Here is a 14,398-nt window from a genome sequence, read left to right on the forward strand (position 1 = left end):
TATTCTCTAAGATACAAAGTTACAGATAGGGTTACAATCTTCATGAGCATGGTTAGTTCCCATATTGGAAAATGCCAAACAGACCAAATCAGAGACGCTGATGTAATGTGTATGTATGGATTTTATATGTGTGTTGTTTATAATTACTTACTTCTGCGTTATCTTAAGAAATCAGTGTGGTTTCCAGACAGTCAGGTTTCCTGTCAACTGCTAGAGGAGCCGACTTTAATGAGTTATTCTATTGTTTTAAGAAAAGCATCTTAGGTATGCCTGAGCAAGCCTAGGCAAAACTCTTAAGGAGAATCCTGAGAGATGGAACCATATCAGTTCCTCCCTCAAAAGTTCTCCTAAGTGCACCAAACAATCAGAAGGACAAAGGGGGAAATATGATGGACAAGTTTTGAAGGTGGCTTTGAAGATGTCTGTTTTGTCCATCAGCACAGACAAGCTGAGGAGCTCTGTGATGGCAGAAGGCTCACAGCTGCTTGCCATGTAGTTAATTACTTCCTGCGCTAAAAAAGAATGTTAGGGTAGTTCCTGATGCTAGTACTTGGTGACTAGGGCATTATTTGAAGCTGGACTCTGGTAGTTTATTATAAATGGAGTCTGGGGTTGCAGGAATAGGACGATATGTAAATAAGAGGATGACAGAATTATTAGAAGAAAGGTTAATTAAAAAGCTGAGGGAGCTGAGTCAGTACAGTTTGTGAATATCTTGTCTAGGTGTCACTCCTTGGAAAATATGGATTATCTCCCTTGATCAAATCTCCATTCTGAAATCATGAGAGTGATTTAGAAGCAAAGTAGTTGACATAGGCAAATGCCTTTACGAAATAATTTTAGAATCAAAAGTAAACCAAAATAAAAATGAAAATTCCACAAGAAATGATTTTTGGATTTTGAATAGACAAAGCCCTGGGTGATGCAGATAGTTATCTGATTGTCATTATTCTGAGAACCCCGTGTTCTCTGCTTTGGAAAAGAGAGTGCCCAGAGCTGAGCCAAGGAAGATTCAAAGGACCAAGAAAAAAGTAAATGATTAATCTATAGATAATACATGTGAGTCCATGTCATAAAGTCCCTCTCCCCTGACACTACAAAGGAATTAGTAAAGAGAAAAGGAAATCTGGGGAACAGGTATGAAGACTACAGAGGCTTGGGTGCAGGGATGTACTGGAGCCAGCTCTAATCTGCAAGAATCACTGATAAATTTTCAATATAAGCATTTATGCTACAAAATTCAGCTATTCCTATAAATTAAGTGATTTTTGATTGTCTAGATAATCAAGAAAAAAAGTTAATGCAAATTAAACTTAGTGTATATGCATACCTTCTCCTCTCTTTCTCCCCTTCCTAGAGTCTAGTTGCAAAACATTTAGCAGTCTACTCTACAAAAATCGCTTGAGCTCAGCAGGAGTTAGTCTGTCAGTCAGTCAATAAATATTTATAAAGCACCTACTTGTACCAGGTAGCAAAAGGCTCAGAAAATGAACTTATCCTTAACCCCAATTGCCTCACAAAACAATGTGGTGTTCTGGTACTTCTCTCTTTAGGGGAGGTTTCGATATTTAAGATTTCTACTTTGAAATATAGGCAGTAATGAGGGAAACATTCAAGGATATTGGTGATCATGATTTGGCATGATGGCCAGAATACATCTTTTCAGATGTTTGTGAGATTGTAGGCAGAGTACATATTTGAATTGGTAGAAGCTGATACACTTTTGTGATATTTCTAGCTTTTGCAATTTGGGGTTCCAGTGCCTTCCCAAGCCAAAATATCAACATCTAGGGAGAAATGGAGAGAAGACTGGTAGCTGTAGATATCTGATTGGCAAAATTCTGGGCCTCCAATAATTTCTGCATGAGAAAAAGCCATTGGATACAAGGTTTGTATATAGGGAAGGGAAAGGGTCACCAGGATGTGGCCGCAAGTAAAACTGTTGTTATACATCTGATCCCAATAGTGTTAAAAAAAAAAAAAAAAAAAAAAAAAACCAAACATATTTACATACTTTAAATAGATAGAGCAAGGCAATTAATGGCTGTGAACAGCTGTGTGAACCCTGAGTCTCTTCCACTCAGCTGTTACTTTTCTCTAATATTCCAAACTTTTAACCATGGATATATTTTCCCAGTCAGTTTAATTTTTAGCTAAGGAGTAAAAAGAATACAAAAATTGCTGCTTACCTCTAAGGTTGACAAATGTTTCTTGAGGCTTTAATAACAATCAGTAAATCTTTATATTGAAGAAACTGTGCTTTAGGGGCTACAGAAAATACAAAGATAAAGGAATTCATATTCTGATAAAGAAATAAAACAAGTTATAGAGGCAAGTGTAATACAAAGCAAAGTATGACATTTTATGAGAAAAACATTAAGTATTATGGGAATTTTTTTAAAGGAGAAATCATATCCTGTTGCACAAATCAGAAAAGGAAAACTTCATTGGATATGGGTCTTGATTGAAAACTAGGCTTTTGATAGTTGGGATAGGTGGTAGGTTAGGAATGGGAGAGAAAAGGCCATTGCAAGTGAAGAATGAACAAATATCTATAAATGGGAAAGTAAGGCACATATTGTAGAAACAGTGAGTTATATAGTTTGGAGCATAGAGAACATATAGGAATAGGTATTATTTTATTCTTAGATTTTGTTTTCCAGAACTTTGCACAGTACCTGGCACACAGTAGGCACTTACTAAAAATACTTGATTGATATGGAAGAGTAATAAAAGACTAGGTTACAAAAATAAGTTGGGACCATATTGAGAAGAGCTTTGGGGAATTTATTTTTAATCTCAAAGGCAAAATAAAAAAAATATTGAAGTATTTTGAAGTGAGGAATGCATATGATAAGACTATCTACCAGGGTTCCTCCTCTCACCATAGTGAATTTTTACCAGTTTTTCCTTGAAATGCAAAAAAAAAAAAAAAAAAAAAAAAAAGTTCCCAGGATTAAATGACTCAGGATACAAGGCTCAAGGTGTCCCTCCCTTCGTGTAACCTCCTATAATAGCTTCTGGTTGTAGTGACATGGCTATCTCAATACCTAAGCTCATAAAAGTCCCTGCCACATGGAAGCATACTTGATAGATGTCCTAAGACTGTTTAAATCACTTTACCCTACAATGCTAACCAGATATGTTTCCACATGAACATTGCGGGGAGAAGGGAGGAGGCATGTCTATCAAAGCTAAATGCTTTAGGATCTTTTCTATGTTACAGCTAAATATAACTCTTTTTGTTATCTTTGAATGACCTACAAATGTCTCATTTCTTTTCAATACTGAACTTAAACTAACAGGGCAAAGAGCCTGAATCATCAGGCTTACCATTACAGAATTGTACCTTAGGAAACTGTGTTGGGAAGTAATAATAAATGGCAGACATTCATATAATGCGTTAAGGTTTAAAAAGGGATTATAGGCATTATTTTATTTGATCATCACAGAAGTCCTATGAAGTAGATGCTATAGGTATTATAATCCCCCTACTACAAAGGAAGAAGCTGAGTCTCAGTGAAGTAAAGAGATTTGCCCAGGCAAGGTCACACAACTATTAAGTGTCAAAGGTAAAATTTGAATTTAGGTGCATCCTGATCTCAGTATTCTTTCCAAACCATTAATCATTATTTTGTATGGATTAAAAAAAAAAAATTCCTGCTAGGAGTGGGCATTTGGGAGCTAGGTTGACTGCTTCTGAGTCTCTAATAATCAGACAATGGTAATTAAAACATTTATAAGATGTCACCTTTTACTTTTATTTGTCTAGAACTGTGATTTCATCCCTCAGCCTGCCTGATAAGCTATACTTGACAACAATTAATTATCAATTGATGCTTTGTTATTGTTTATGTAAATGAAAGGACTAATTTATTTCTTCTCTACTCATTTCAACCCATAGTCATAGATAAGTTTCAGAAAAGTAGGTCCCAATAAAACAAAGTACTATCTTGAGGGTGGAATTTTCTATTCTAACCTCTAACTTGTTGAGATGCTGTCCTTATTAGAAGGATAATTTTTTTTTTTTGGGGGGGGGGGGCGGGGGGAAGGGGAGTTACTCCCAGTCATTACCCTGGTGCTAGCAATGTTGATTAGGATGGTCAATTCTCAGACTGGTGGGCAATCTGACAGCAATTCCAGGAGAGGCTGTGAAATATCCCTTTCAGTACAGTGTCAAGAGAGCTACTATAGCAGGGCCCCTCTACAAGGCAAGAATGAGCTTGTGCTAGGGCTTGAATTGCTGCATAGCTGGCTTCGGAGCTCACACCCCAATATGTTCCACTTCTTTTCAAGTCGTTCCGAATTGAGAAACGTCTACAAAAGTTAGGGAGAAAAGGGGACTGAGTCACTTCCTTTTTAGGAAACTGGGGGATTCAATAAATAGAGCCCTGGCCCACTGGAATCAGGAAACCTTGAGTTTATATTCAGCTCAGACACTTATTTTTGTAATCTTGAACAACTCTTAGTATCCTCAGCTGTAAAATGAGAATGACAATAGCACCTATCTCTTGGGGTTGTTTTGGTGATCCAATGCAAGAGTATTTTTAAAGGGTTTAGCCTAGTGCCTGAGACATAGCAGGGACTGTATAAATGCTAGATTAGCTATTATTAGTGTTGCTAACAAGAGGAAATGACACCTTTAGCACCTACCTAACAGTGCTCAGTGAGCTAGAGAGTGCTTAAAAAATTCTAGTCGAATGAAAGCTATCCTCTCTCCTTTCAAATGTTTTTGTGTTAAGAAAAGTTAATGTGGAACACAAGGTTTTGCAAGGATCAATATTGAAAAATTGTGCATATGTTTTGAAAATAAAAAGTTTTAATAAAAAAAGAGAAAAGTTAGGATGATCTTGGATTAGATGGATGATATGTTAGATTCTATGGGCCAGTGTGCATTTCCCTTCTGAAATGCAAAGGTTCCTAACTTCTGAGGGATGGCTATCTGCTCTGTTTTTCAGTCCAATGGGTGACAGTACAAGTGGAGAGTGTCCTCTCTTAAAGAAAAAAAATCTATTAGAAACATGGCATGGAGTGTTTCTATTGGGCTTATATCCCAAAGAGATACTAAAAAAGGGAAAGGGACCTGTATGTGCCAAAATGTTTGTGGCAGCCCTGTTTGTAGTGGCTAGAAACTGGAAATTGAGTGGATGCCCATCAATTGGAGAATGGCTGGGTAAATTGTGGTATATGAATGTTATGGAATATTATTGCTCTGTAAGAAATGACCAGCAGGATGAATACAGAGAGGCTTGGAGAGACCTACACGGACTGATGCTAAGTGAGATGAGCAGAACCAGGAGATCATTATACACTTCGACAACGATATTGTATGAGGATGTATTCTGATGGAAGTGGATTTCTCTGACAAAGAGACTTAACTGAGTTTCATTGGATAAATGATGGACAGATACAGCTACACCCAAAGAAGGAATACTGGGAAATGAATGTGAACTATTTGATTTTTGATTTTCTTCCCGAGTTATTTTTACCTTCTGAATCCAATTCTCCCTGTGCAGCGGGAGAACTGTTCGGTTCTGCAAATGTGTATTGTATCTAGGATATACTGCAACATATTTAACATATATAGGACTGCTTGCCATCTTGGGGGGGGAGGAGAGAGGGAGGGGAAAAAACGAAACATAAGTGATTGCAAGGGATAATGATGTGTAAAAATTATCCTGGCATGGATTCTGTCAATACAAAGTTATTATTAAATAAAATTAAATTAAAAAAAAAAAAGAAACATGGCATGGGTATCAAAAGGACCAGTATGTAGGTCTCCTATCAGCAAATAAGATGCAAATTACCCCACATAGTTCTTCGACCTTCCTGGAAAATCACTGAGAAAAATGGGTGATGGTGCTGCTGGGTTCCTGTGTTCTAACATAAGCTTAGCTAGGGCTTTAAGTCTCTGCCATAGATTTGATTTTTTAAAACCTGCCTAATAACAGTCAGAAGCTTCCTTCTTTTTTTCTGTTTGGGTTAAGAAAAAAATCACATCAATCAGAAAAGTGAGGGAAAGGCAGATGCATTTCTAACTGCAAAATAACTTGCTTCGGGATAGCCAAAGTACTAGTAAGCAGCAACTGCTTTATCTGACTGCTGGCTGTCAGCCAGGAGAGAGCAGTTTATCTCCTGGGCCTGTTTTCCTAAAGGGGCCCAAGGAGTCCATTTGCCTTAGGATAAGTTTGGATTTTTACTTTCATTTTTCCTCCCTTGGGAATGGAAAGGATTAGGAGAGTGACTATTTCAAGTTGCAGATGCCCTGGGATATAAAGCTGTTTAGGAAGAGAAAGTATCACACCCAGTCTACCTTTGGGAAGCAGCTGCCACCCTAATAGGAAGGGCAACTAGAAGGGTAGTGGTAAATCATGGAATCATGTGATTTTAGAGTTGAAAAGGAATAATAGATCATTTGGTCCATGGTGTTTAATCTTTTTTATGCACCCCTAACACAGTCTGAGGAAACCTATGGACTCCTCAGGATAATATTTTTAAATGCATAAAATATAGAAGATTACAGAGGAAACAAGTTATAATGAAATATACAAATACATATAAAATATATATAAATAAACACATATATTTATATATGTATCCTTTCGTAAGGTTCATTAGCATGAGTCAATCTCTCACCAACTCTACTCTGATGCAGGACAGAACATTGATCTCTGCCAATGGTTCACCATATTCAAGTCAACTATTATTATTTTCTAGTTTAGGAACCTCTGTTCTAGTCTAAATCTTTCTTTTTTACAGTTGAGGAAACCTAAACCCAGAGAGTTATTAAAATGGATTAAAGTCATGCAGGAAATCAATAATAACTAACATTTATTATGGCATCTACGTTGTACAAGATACTATGTTCTTTATAGTTTTTGTCTCATGTGATCCTCACAACAACTCTGGGAGGTAGCTACTTATTATGATGATTTCTACACCAAAAAGAGATTATGTAGGGGCAGTTAGTTGCTCAGTGAATAGAGCACTGGCCCTGGAGTCAGGAAGACCTGAATTCAAATTCAACCTCAGACACTTAACTCTCAGTAGTTGTGTGGCCCTGGGCAAGTCACTTAACTGCTAATTACCAAGAGGGGAGGGAAGGGAAAGGAGAAGAGGAAAGAGAAGGGGGAGAGAGGGGAAGGGAGAAAGAAGGGGGGGGGGAGAAGATTATGTACCATGCCCAGAGATTACAAGGCTGGTAAGTATCTGAGGTCTCATTTGAACTCAGATTTTTCTAATTCCCTGCCCAGCACTCTACCACTTTAGCACCTAGCTACAGTCAGGCTGTGAATCCAGCTTTTCTGACTCTAATCTATTAAATGCAAATCTAACATTATGGCAAAGTATGCAAGAGAAAGAAGGGGGAAGGGAGAGGGAAGGAGTGAATGCATTAAACTTTATACTTTGAGAAGGAGGTAATAAAAAGGAGAAGAAAGATGAGAAGAAAAATGAAGGCAGGGTTTTGTAGGGCAGAGCATCTCTCAAGTAGATAAACCTGTAACACCTAATAGAGACACAAGAGAAGGGTGAAAATAGTCCCTTTCTTTTGCTATGCTGTGACCTGAGAGAAAAATGAGGGAGGAAGGGAGGAAGAGAGGGAGGGAAAGAGAAAGAGGGAGGGAGGGAGGAAATAAGAGAGGGAGGGAAGAAGGAAGGAAGGAAGGGAAGAAGGAAGGCAGAGAGGGAGGGAGGAAGAAAGGGAAGGAGGGAAGGAGGGAGGAAGAGAGAGAGGGAAGAAAGGAGGAATGGAGGGAAGGAGGGAAGGAAGGAAGGAGGGAGGAAAGGAGAGAAAGAAGGAAGGAGGGAGGAAGGAGAAAGGGAGGAGGGAGGAAGGAAGGGAAAGGAAGGAGGAAGAGGGGTTTGCTGATTTATGGTGAGGGGTGGTACTGATTACTCCAATCAGAGTCCACCTTTCTGCTTCTCAGTCAACCAATTACAAGAAGGCATACCTAGTCTCGTGGACCAATCAAAGAATTTCCCCAAAACCTATGGCTATGACTATGAATAGATTCCTCTTTAGACAAATTTCTTCCCCCTGTAATACTATAAAATAGATTGAGGGAAAGTGATTCCCTAAAAAACCAAAAGTAAAACCAAAAACCTTATAACAGAGGAAAAGGAGAAAAAAGGCAAAATGAAAGGCATGGAAGCAGGAAAATGTTGGGGAGCATTGTGAGGTCATATTTATAATGCTATGCTATAATGTTAAACATTATTTCTTCCCGCACAGCCATTGTCTGGGGAAGTAACCAGTGGAGAAAGGCTGAACCAACACCACCAACTTCTAACTAACTAATTGACACTCAAAGGATGTAAATCAGCAAGCTTGTGTCAGAACTATCAAAATACTACCACTACCTTGATTATCCTTTCTCCTTAGTCCCTGATGGAAAGAGGCCAGGACCCTGATCCTAAGAACCTTGGGAATAGCAATGTTTCCATCCCAGTCCTCACAACTATTATCTTTGGAAGCAGCTCCTGAGGAGATAGAGCTTGGCAATTGCTCCAACAGTTATATCTATTGAATACCTGGGAAAAATCCATCTGCTTGGATGAAAAACCTTCCATATGTTGTTATCTCCTAATTAGAATGTGGGCTCCTTGAGATCAGGAACTCTTACTTTTTTTGTATCCCCAGCACTTAGCATAGTGCATTGTACACAGTAAAATAAATGTTTCATTCATTCATCCAAAATTGTCCATGACATTGGAAGGGGAAGATGTACCCAGAGGAAGTATTAAAGTCACAATATGGAGTGTTCAACGTGGAGCAGATTTTCCATACCAAGGACAGCACTGAAGGTTCTTTCCCCATCCCTACAACTTTACTTCCTTTCCTATAAAATTATTTTGTATCTACATAGTATATATCTTGTCTGTATATACAGACACATGATGTCTCCTATTAGAATATAAACTCCTTGAAGGCAGGGACTATTTTCACTCTTTCTTTGTATGCCTAATTAGTAAGGGATCATTGCCAGTTGTTCTGACCTATGTCTTGCTACTGGATTCTAATGTTTCTGGAGGAGAGAATTTGCCTGAAGACTTTATATATCCCTGCCTCACTTAAATCCAATTCACTTGCAAGTCAAGATATCACCCTCTTGTCATTGGTCCACTTTCAGAAAGAAGAATGAACAACAACTATTCTTAGCAACATTCTTAGCAACACTTAGTAAGTGAATAATAAATGCTTTTTTATTAAATTAATTGAACACCGATGTATAAGGAATTGTAATCTAGGTATGGGGTGGGTGAAGGGAAAGATGCTTAGCTAGACATCTACTTCATCTACTTGTTCCTTCCTTTTCCTCTTCTTCCTCCTTTTCCCCCTTCTCTTATCCTCTATGTTTTACTTTTTATTTAGACATCCAGGTTACTCTTGCTGGAGGGGAGAATAGAACAAGAAGTCTCAATGGAGATTTTTGTTGGGGGAAAATTATAATTGTCCATCTTGTTAAATAATTTTAGATCCTTCATGATCCCTTTTGAGGTTTTCTTTGCAAAGATACAGGAGTGGTTTGCCATTTCTTTCTCCAGATCAGTTTACAAATAAGGAACTAAGGTAAACAGGATTAAGTGACTTGTCCACAGAAGTAATTTCACATTTGAACTTATATCCTCCTGACTTCAGGTCTATCCACTATGCCACCTAGCTGGCATAATTATCCCTAAATTAAAGATGTGGTTAGTAAAAGAGAAAATCCTGGAGTGAGCAATGCTCAATATGGTAAGTAAATCGTTTATAGACTCAAGTAGATTGTATATGAGCATCCTAAAAAGCCCCTTTGCAAAGTAAAGTCAGCAGAATCACTAAAACAAATAATAACAATCACTAACATTTATTTACATAGAATTTTAAGGTTTGCAAAGTGTTTTACAAAAATTACATCATCTGGGGGCAGCTAGGTGGTACAATGGAAAGAGTACTATCCCTGGAGTCAGGAGGACCTAAATTCAAATTTGGCTTGAGTCACTTGAAACTTACTATTTGTGTGATCTTGGGCAAGTCACTTAACCCATGGTTGCCTTACCAAAAGAAAAAAATATATACTATTTCTTCATCCTCACAACAACTCCAAGGAAGCAGGTGTATTATTATTTGAATTTTGTAGATAAGAAACCCAAGGCGGACAGCAATTAATTGATTTGCCCAGAGTCACACAACTAGTAAGTATCTGAAACTAGATTTGAAGTCTGGTTTGTCTCTTGACTGCAAGTCCAGCGCTGATCACTGCGCCATCTAGCTGCTTCATTGTGAAGATAAACGACTTTGAAAGAAAGAACTATGATCGGTGTAGCAACCAGTCCTGATTCCAGATCATCCGAGATAAAACAGTGTACCCATTGACTGACAGAGAGGTGATGGGCTTAAGATACAGAGTGAGACATACATACATTTTTATTGCAGCCAAATATGGGAATTTCTTTTTACTTGATCATGCATATTAGTTACAAGGCTTTTGTTTTTCTTTTAAATGTGGATAGGTAGGTGGGAAGTGAGATAGAGAAAAAATAATGGATTAATTAAGAAATTATAGAGCAGTTTTTTTAGGGTTCTAGCACTGGAAGGGCTTATAAAGTGATATATCATGAGAACCTCTCCATTTAAGTTTCTTAAGCTTAAATTTGCCTCTACATGGTAGCATGTGCCCAGAGGAATGGAGGGAGGTAAGAACATAAAGTAAAAATATTTCTCTTTTTTTGCATAGAATACCACAAATTGATCTGGGTCATAGTCCCTATGAAGTTGTGTACAGACAATTCTGCAACAAGAACAATATACAGTGATGACTAAATCTTTACAAATGTTGCTAACTCAGGCAAATTTTTTTAAAAATGCAATCTGACATGTTTAATGATGGCCAAGAGATGAAGTATCCAATTAATAGATTGCATTACATGAGACATCAAAATGCTGAGACTGATGGGATGAGCCACTAGTCAGATCATTGGATGGAGATAGATATATTACAAGCAGGATAATTTGTTTTGGTGTTCAATGGCTTGACAACAGATTAGGATACAGTGATGTGACTAAGTGATATTCATATGGGGAAACAAATATAGCTGTTTTCAAATATTTGATGACTTGTGTAGGCAAAGGGAATTGATTGGTTCTATATTGTTCCTTTAGGTTAGAAGATTAAGACTAATGAATAGAAGTTAAAAAGAGGAAAATAAAACTTTTAGACACTAAGAACTTTCTCACAAATAGAACTAAGAGTGAAATAGACTTCCCTAGAAGGTAGTATGAGTGACTAGGTAGCAAAGTGGATACATTGCCAGGCCTGAAGTCAGGAAGACTCTTTGAATTCAAATCTGGCCTCAGATGCTAGCTGTGTTCCCTTGGGCAAGTCACTTAACCTTCTTTGCCTCTGTTTCCTCATCTGTAAAATCATCTGGCAAAGGAAAAGGCCACTATCTTTCCCATGAAAACTCCAAATGGGGTCTTGGAAAATCAGACATGATTGAATTTGGGTAATGTACTTTCCCTCACTGAAGGTATTTAAGCTAAGGCTTAGGGATGCTATGTGGGAGGTTGAATTAGATGACCACAAACTTCTTTTTTTAACTCTAAAATTCAAGGAGTCTATACATGGTAATTAGACAAAATAGTAAGCAGTTTGCATGAATTACTGTTCTTAGATTGCATTCCTTCATTAAAATTCTACTTGTATGCTGCATTGTTGGAGGAGTGGTGACCCTTAGAGAAGAGACTCTGATAAGTGCTACCAAGCTAGAAAGAACTCTGTGCTGCTGATGAAGACTTAGTCTATCTGTTGTCTAAGAATTAGCATAGTTATGTTCAGAGTATATCATCATCCAGTTGGCTGAGTTGAATTTTTCAGCTACATACTAGTAAGTATCAAGTGTGTAAGGCTATATTCAAATTCAAAGTCTTTCTGATTTCAGGACTGGTATTCTATCCAATGTACCACTTAGCTGGTCCAGGTGCTGCAACTCTTGAAGTTCATTTACTAAAATTGGAGAAGGAATAATTGCAAACTACCATTATTAATAAATCAATCAACAAGTCTTTATTAAGAACTTACTGTATGCCAAGTAGGTACTGACGAAGAATGAAATAATTCTTCCTTCCAAGGATCAATAAAATCACAGATTCTCAAAGTATTACCCTTTGGGCAGACAAACCAAATTTTTACAGTTTTTCTCTTCTTTGATTTAAGTGGTCACTAATGGCACATCTTTTTTTTATTATAGCTTTTTATTTACAAGATATATGGATGGGTAATTTTTCAGCATTGAACCTTGCAAAACCTTCTGTTCCAACTTTTCCCCTCCTTCCCCCCACCCCCTCCCCTAAATGACAGGTAAACCAATACATGTTATGTTAAAGTATATGTTAAATATAATGTATTTATACAGTTATCTTGCTGCACAAGAAAAATCAGATTTAGACATAAAGTAAAAATAACCTGAGAAGGAAAACAAAAATGCAAGTGGCCACAAACAGGAGTGGAAATGCTATATTGTGGTCTACCCTCATTTCCCATAGTTCTTTTGCTGGGTGTAGCTGATTCTCTTCAAAATTGAACAAATGGAACTGATTTGGTTCATCTCATTGCTGGAGATGGCCACGTCCTTCAGAATCAATCATCATACAGTATTGTTGAAGTATATAATGATCTCCTGGTCCTGCTCATTTCACTCAACATCAGTTAATGCAAGTCTTTCCAGGCCTTTCTGAAATCATCCTGTTGGTTATTTCTTACAGAACAATAATATTCCACAACATCCATATACCATAACTTATTCAGCCATTCTCCAATTGATGGGTGAATATTCATTCAGTTTCCAGTTTCTGGTCACTAAAAAGAGGGCTGCCACAAACATTGTTGCACATGTGGGTCCCTTTTCCTTCTTTAAGATCTATTTGGGATATAAATGGCACATCTCTTATACCATGTACAATTTAATCTTCATCCTTTCCTTCATTGGCCCCCCCATTTAATAGTGACAGTGAGGTCTGTAGAGGTAAAATGTCTTATTAGACTATACTATAGATCCCAAGTGAAAATTTCATCACATATCTCCATGATCTATGCTTAACCATTGTGTTATGACTAAGAAGGACTCCCCATAATTGTTTTGTTTTCCTCAATTTAGTCAAGAAATGTAGGAAATATTTGAGCCGGTGAGAAAGCAGGGCATCCCAGGTATGGGGGATACCTAAGCAAATGCATGGAGTCAAGAAGCAGAAGGAATATCTTATATAGAAGACAGTTTACCTGTAGATAGAGTAATGTGATATCAATCTGTGAAGGGCTTTATATACCAAACAAAGGAATTTACAGTCAATTTTAGAGGCAATAGTGGGCTACTGAAGCACACATCTCTGGTGTTTCAGTGTTGATTGATAACCTTCTGGTGGGCCTCTCTGCCTCAAGCCTCTCCTCACCTTCAATCCATCTTTCACTTGGCTGTCAAATGTCTTCCCACCTAGTCACTAAACCATTACCTCCAGGATCAAATATAATGTCCTTTTTTTAAAGTCCTTCACATCCTAGCTCCTTCCTATCTTTCCAATCTTAAATCAAACTCTCTTCCATCTATCTGATGACTCTGACTGACTTCTTTGCTGCTCCTTGAACAAGATACTTTATGTTCAGATGCCATGCACTTTTGTTGGTTGTCCCCTGTGCCTGGAACTGTGTCTCTCCTCACTTCAGTCTCCTAGTTTTCTTGACTTTCTCAAATTCTCCTTAATCTTAGTGCCTTCCCTCTGATGTTACCTCCAATTTATTTTACATATAAACACATATTTGTATATATGTGTGTGTGTGTGTGTGTGTGTGTGTGTGTGTGTGTGTGTATTTGTTTGTTTAGGTGTGCATATATAAATATCTCTTTGTGGCTCTTTTCAACAGCCAGGTGGTTCCAGCCAGTTCTGAAGGTCTTGTGATAAAGAGAATCATTTGCACCTAGAGAGAGAACTCTAGGAACTACAAGTAGATCACAACATAGTATTTTCACTTTGGTTGATGTTTGCTTACATTTTGTTTTTTTTTTTTTCCCTCATTTTTTCCTTTTTGGTTTGATTTTTCTTGTGCAGCATGATAAATGTAGAAATATGTATAGAAGAATTGCATGTGTTTAACATATATTGGATTACTTGCCATTTAGGGGAGGGTGTGGAGAAAGGGAGGGAGAAAAATTAGAACACATGTTTTGCAAGGGAGAATATTGAAAATTATCTATGCATATATTTTAAAAATAAGTCTTTAATAAAAAGATGTAAAAAGAGTGAATGTTGAAAATTATACATGTTTTGAAAATTAAAAAAAAATTATGTCTTATACACATATATAATTTTTGCAATTTAACTCCTCACCACCAGCTTTAGATTGTAAACTCCTTGAGATCAGAT

This window comes from Antechinus flavipes, chromosome 3 (genome assembly GCF_016432865.1).
Source record: "Antechinus flavipes isolate AdamAnt ecotype Samford, QLD, Australia chromosome 3, AdamAnt_v2, whole genome shotgun sequence".
NCBI lineage: Eukaryota > Metazoa > Chordata > Mammalia > Dasyuromorphia > Dasyuridae > Antechinus > Antechinus flavipes.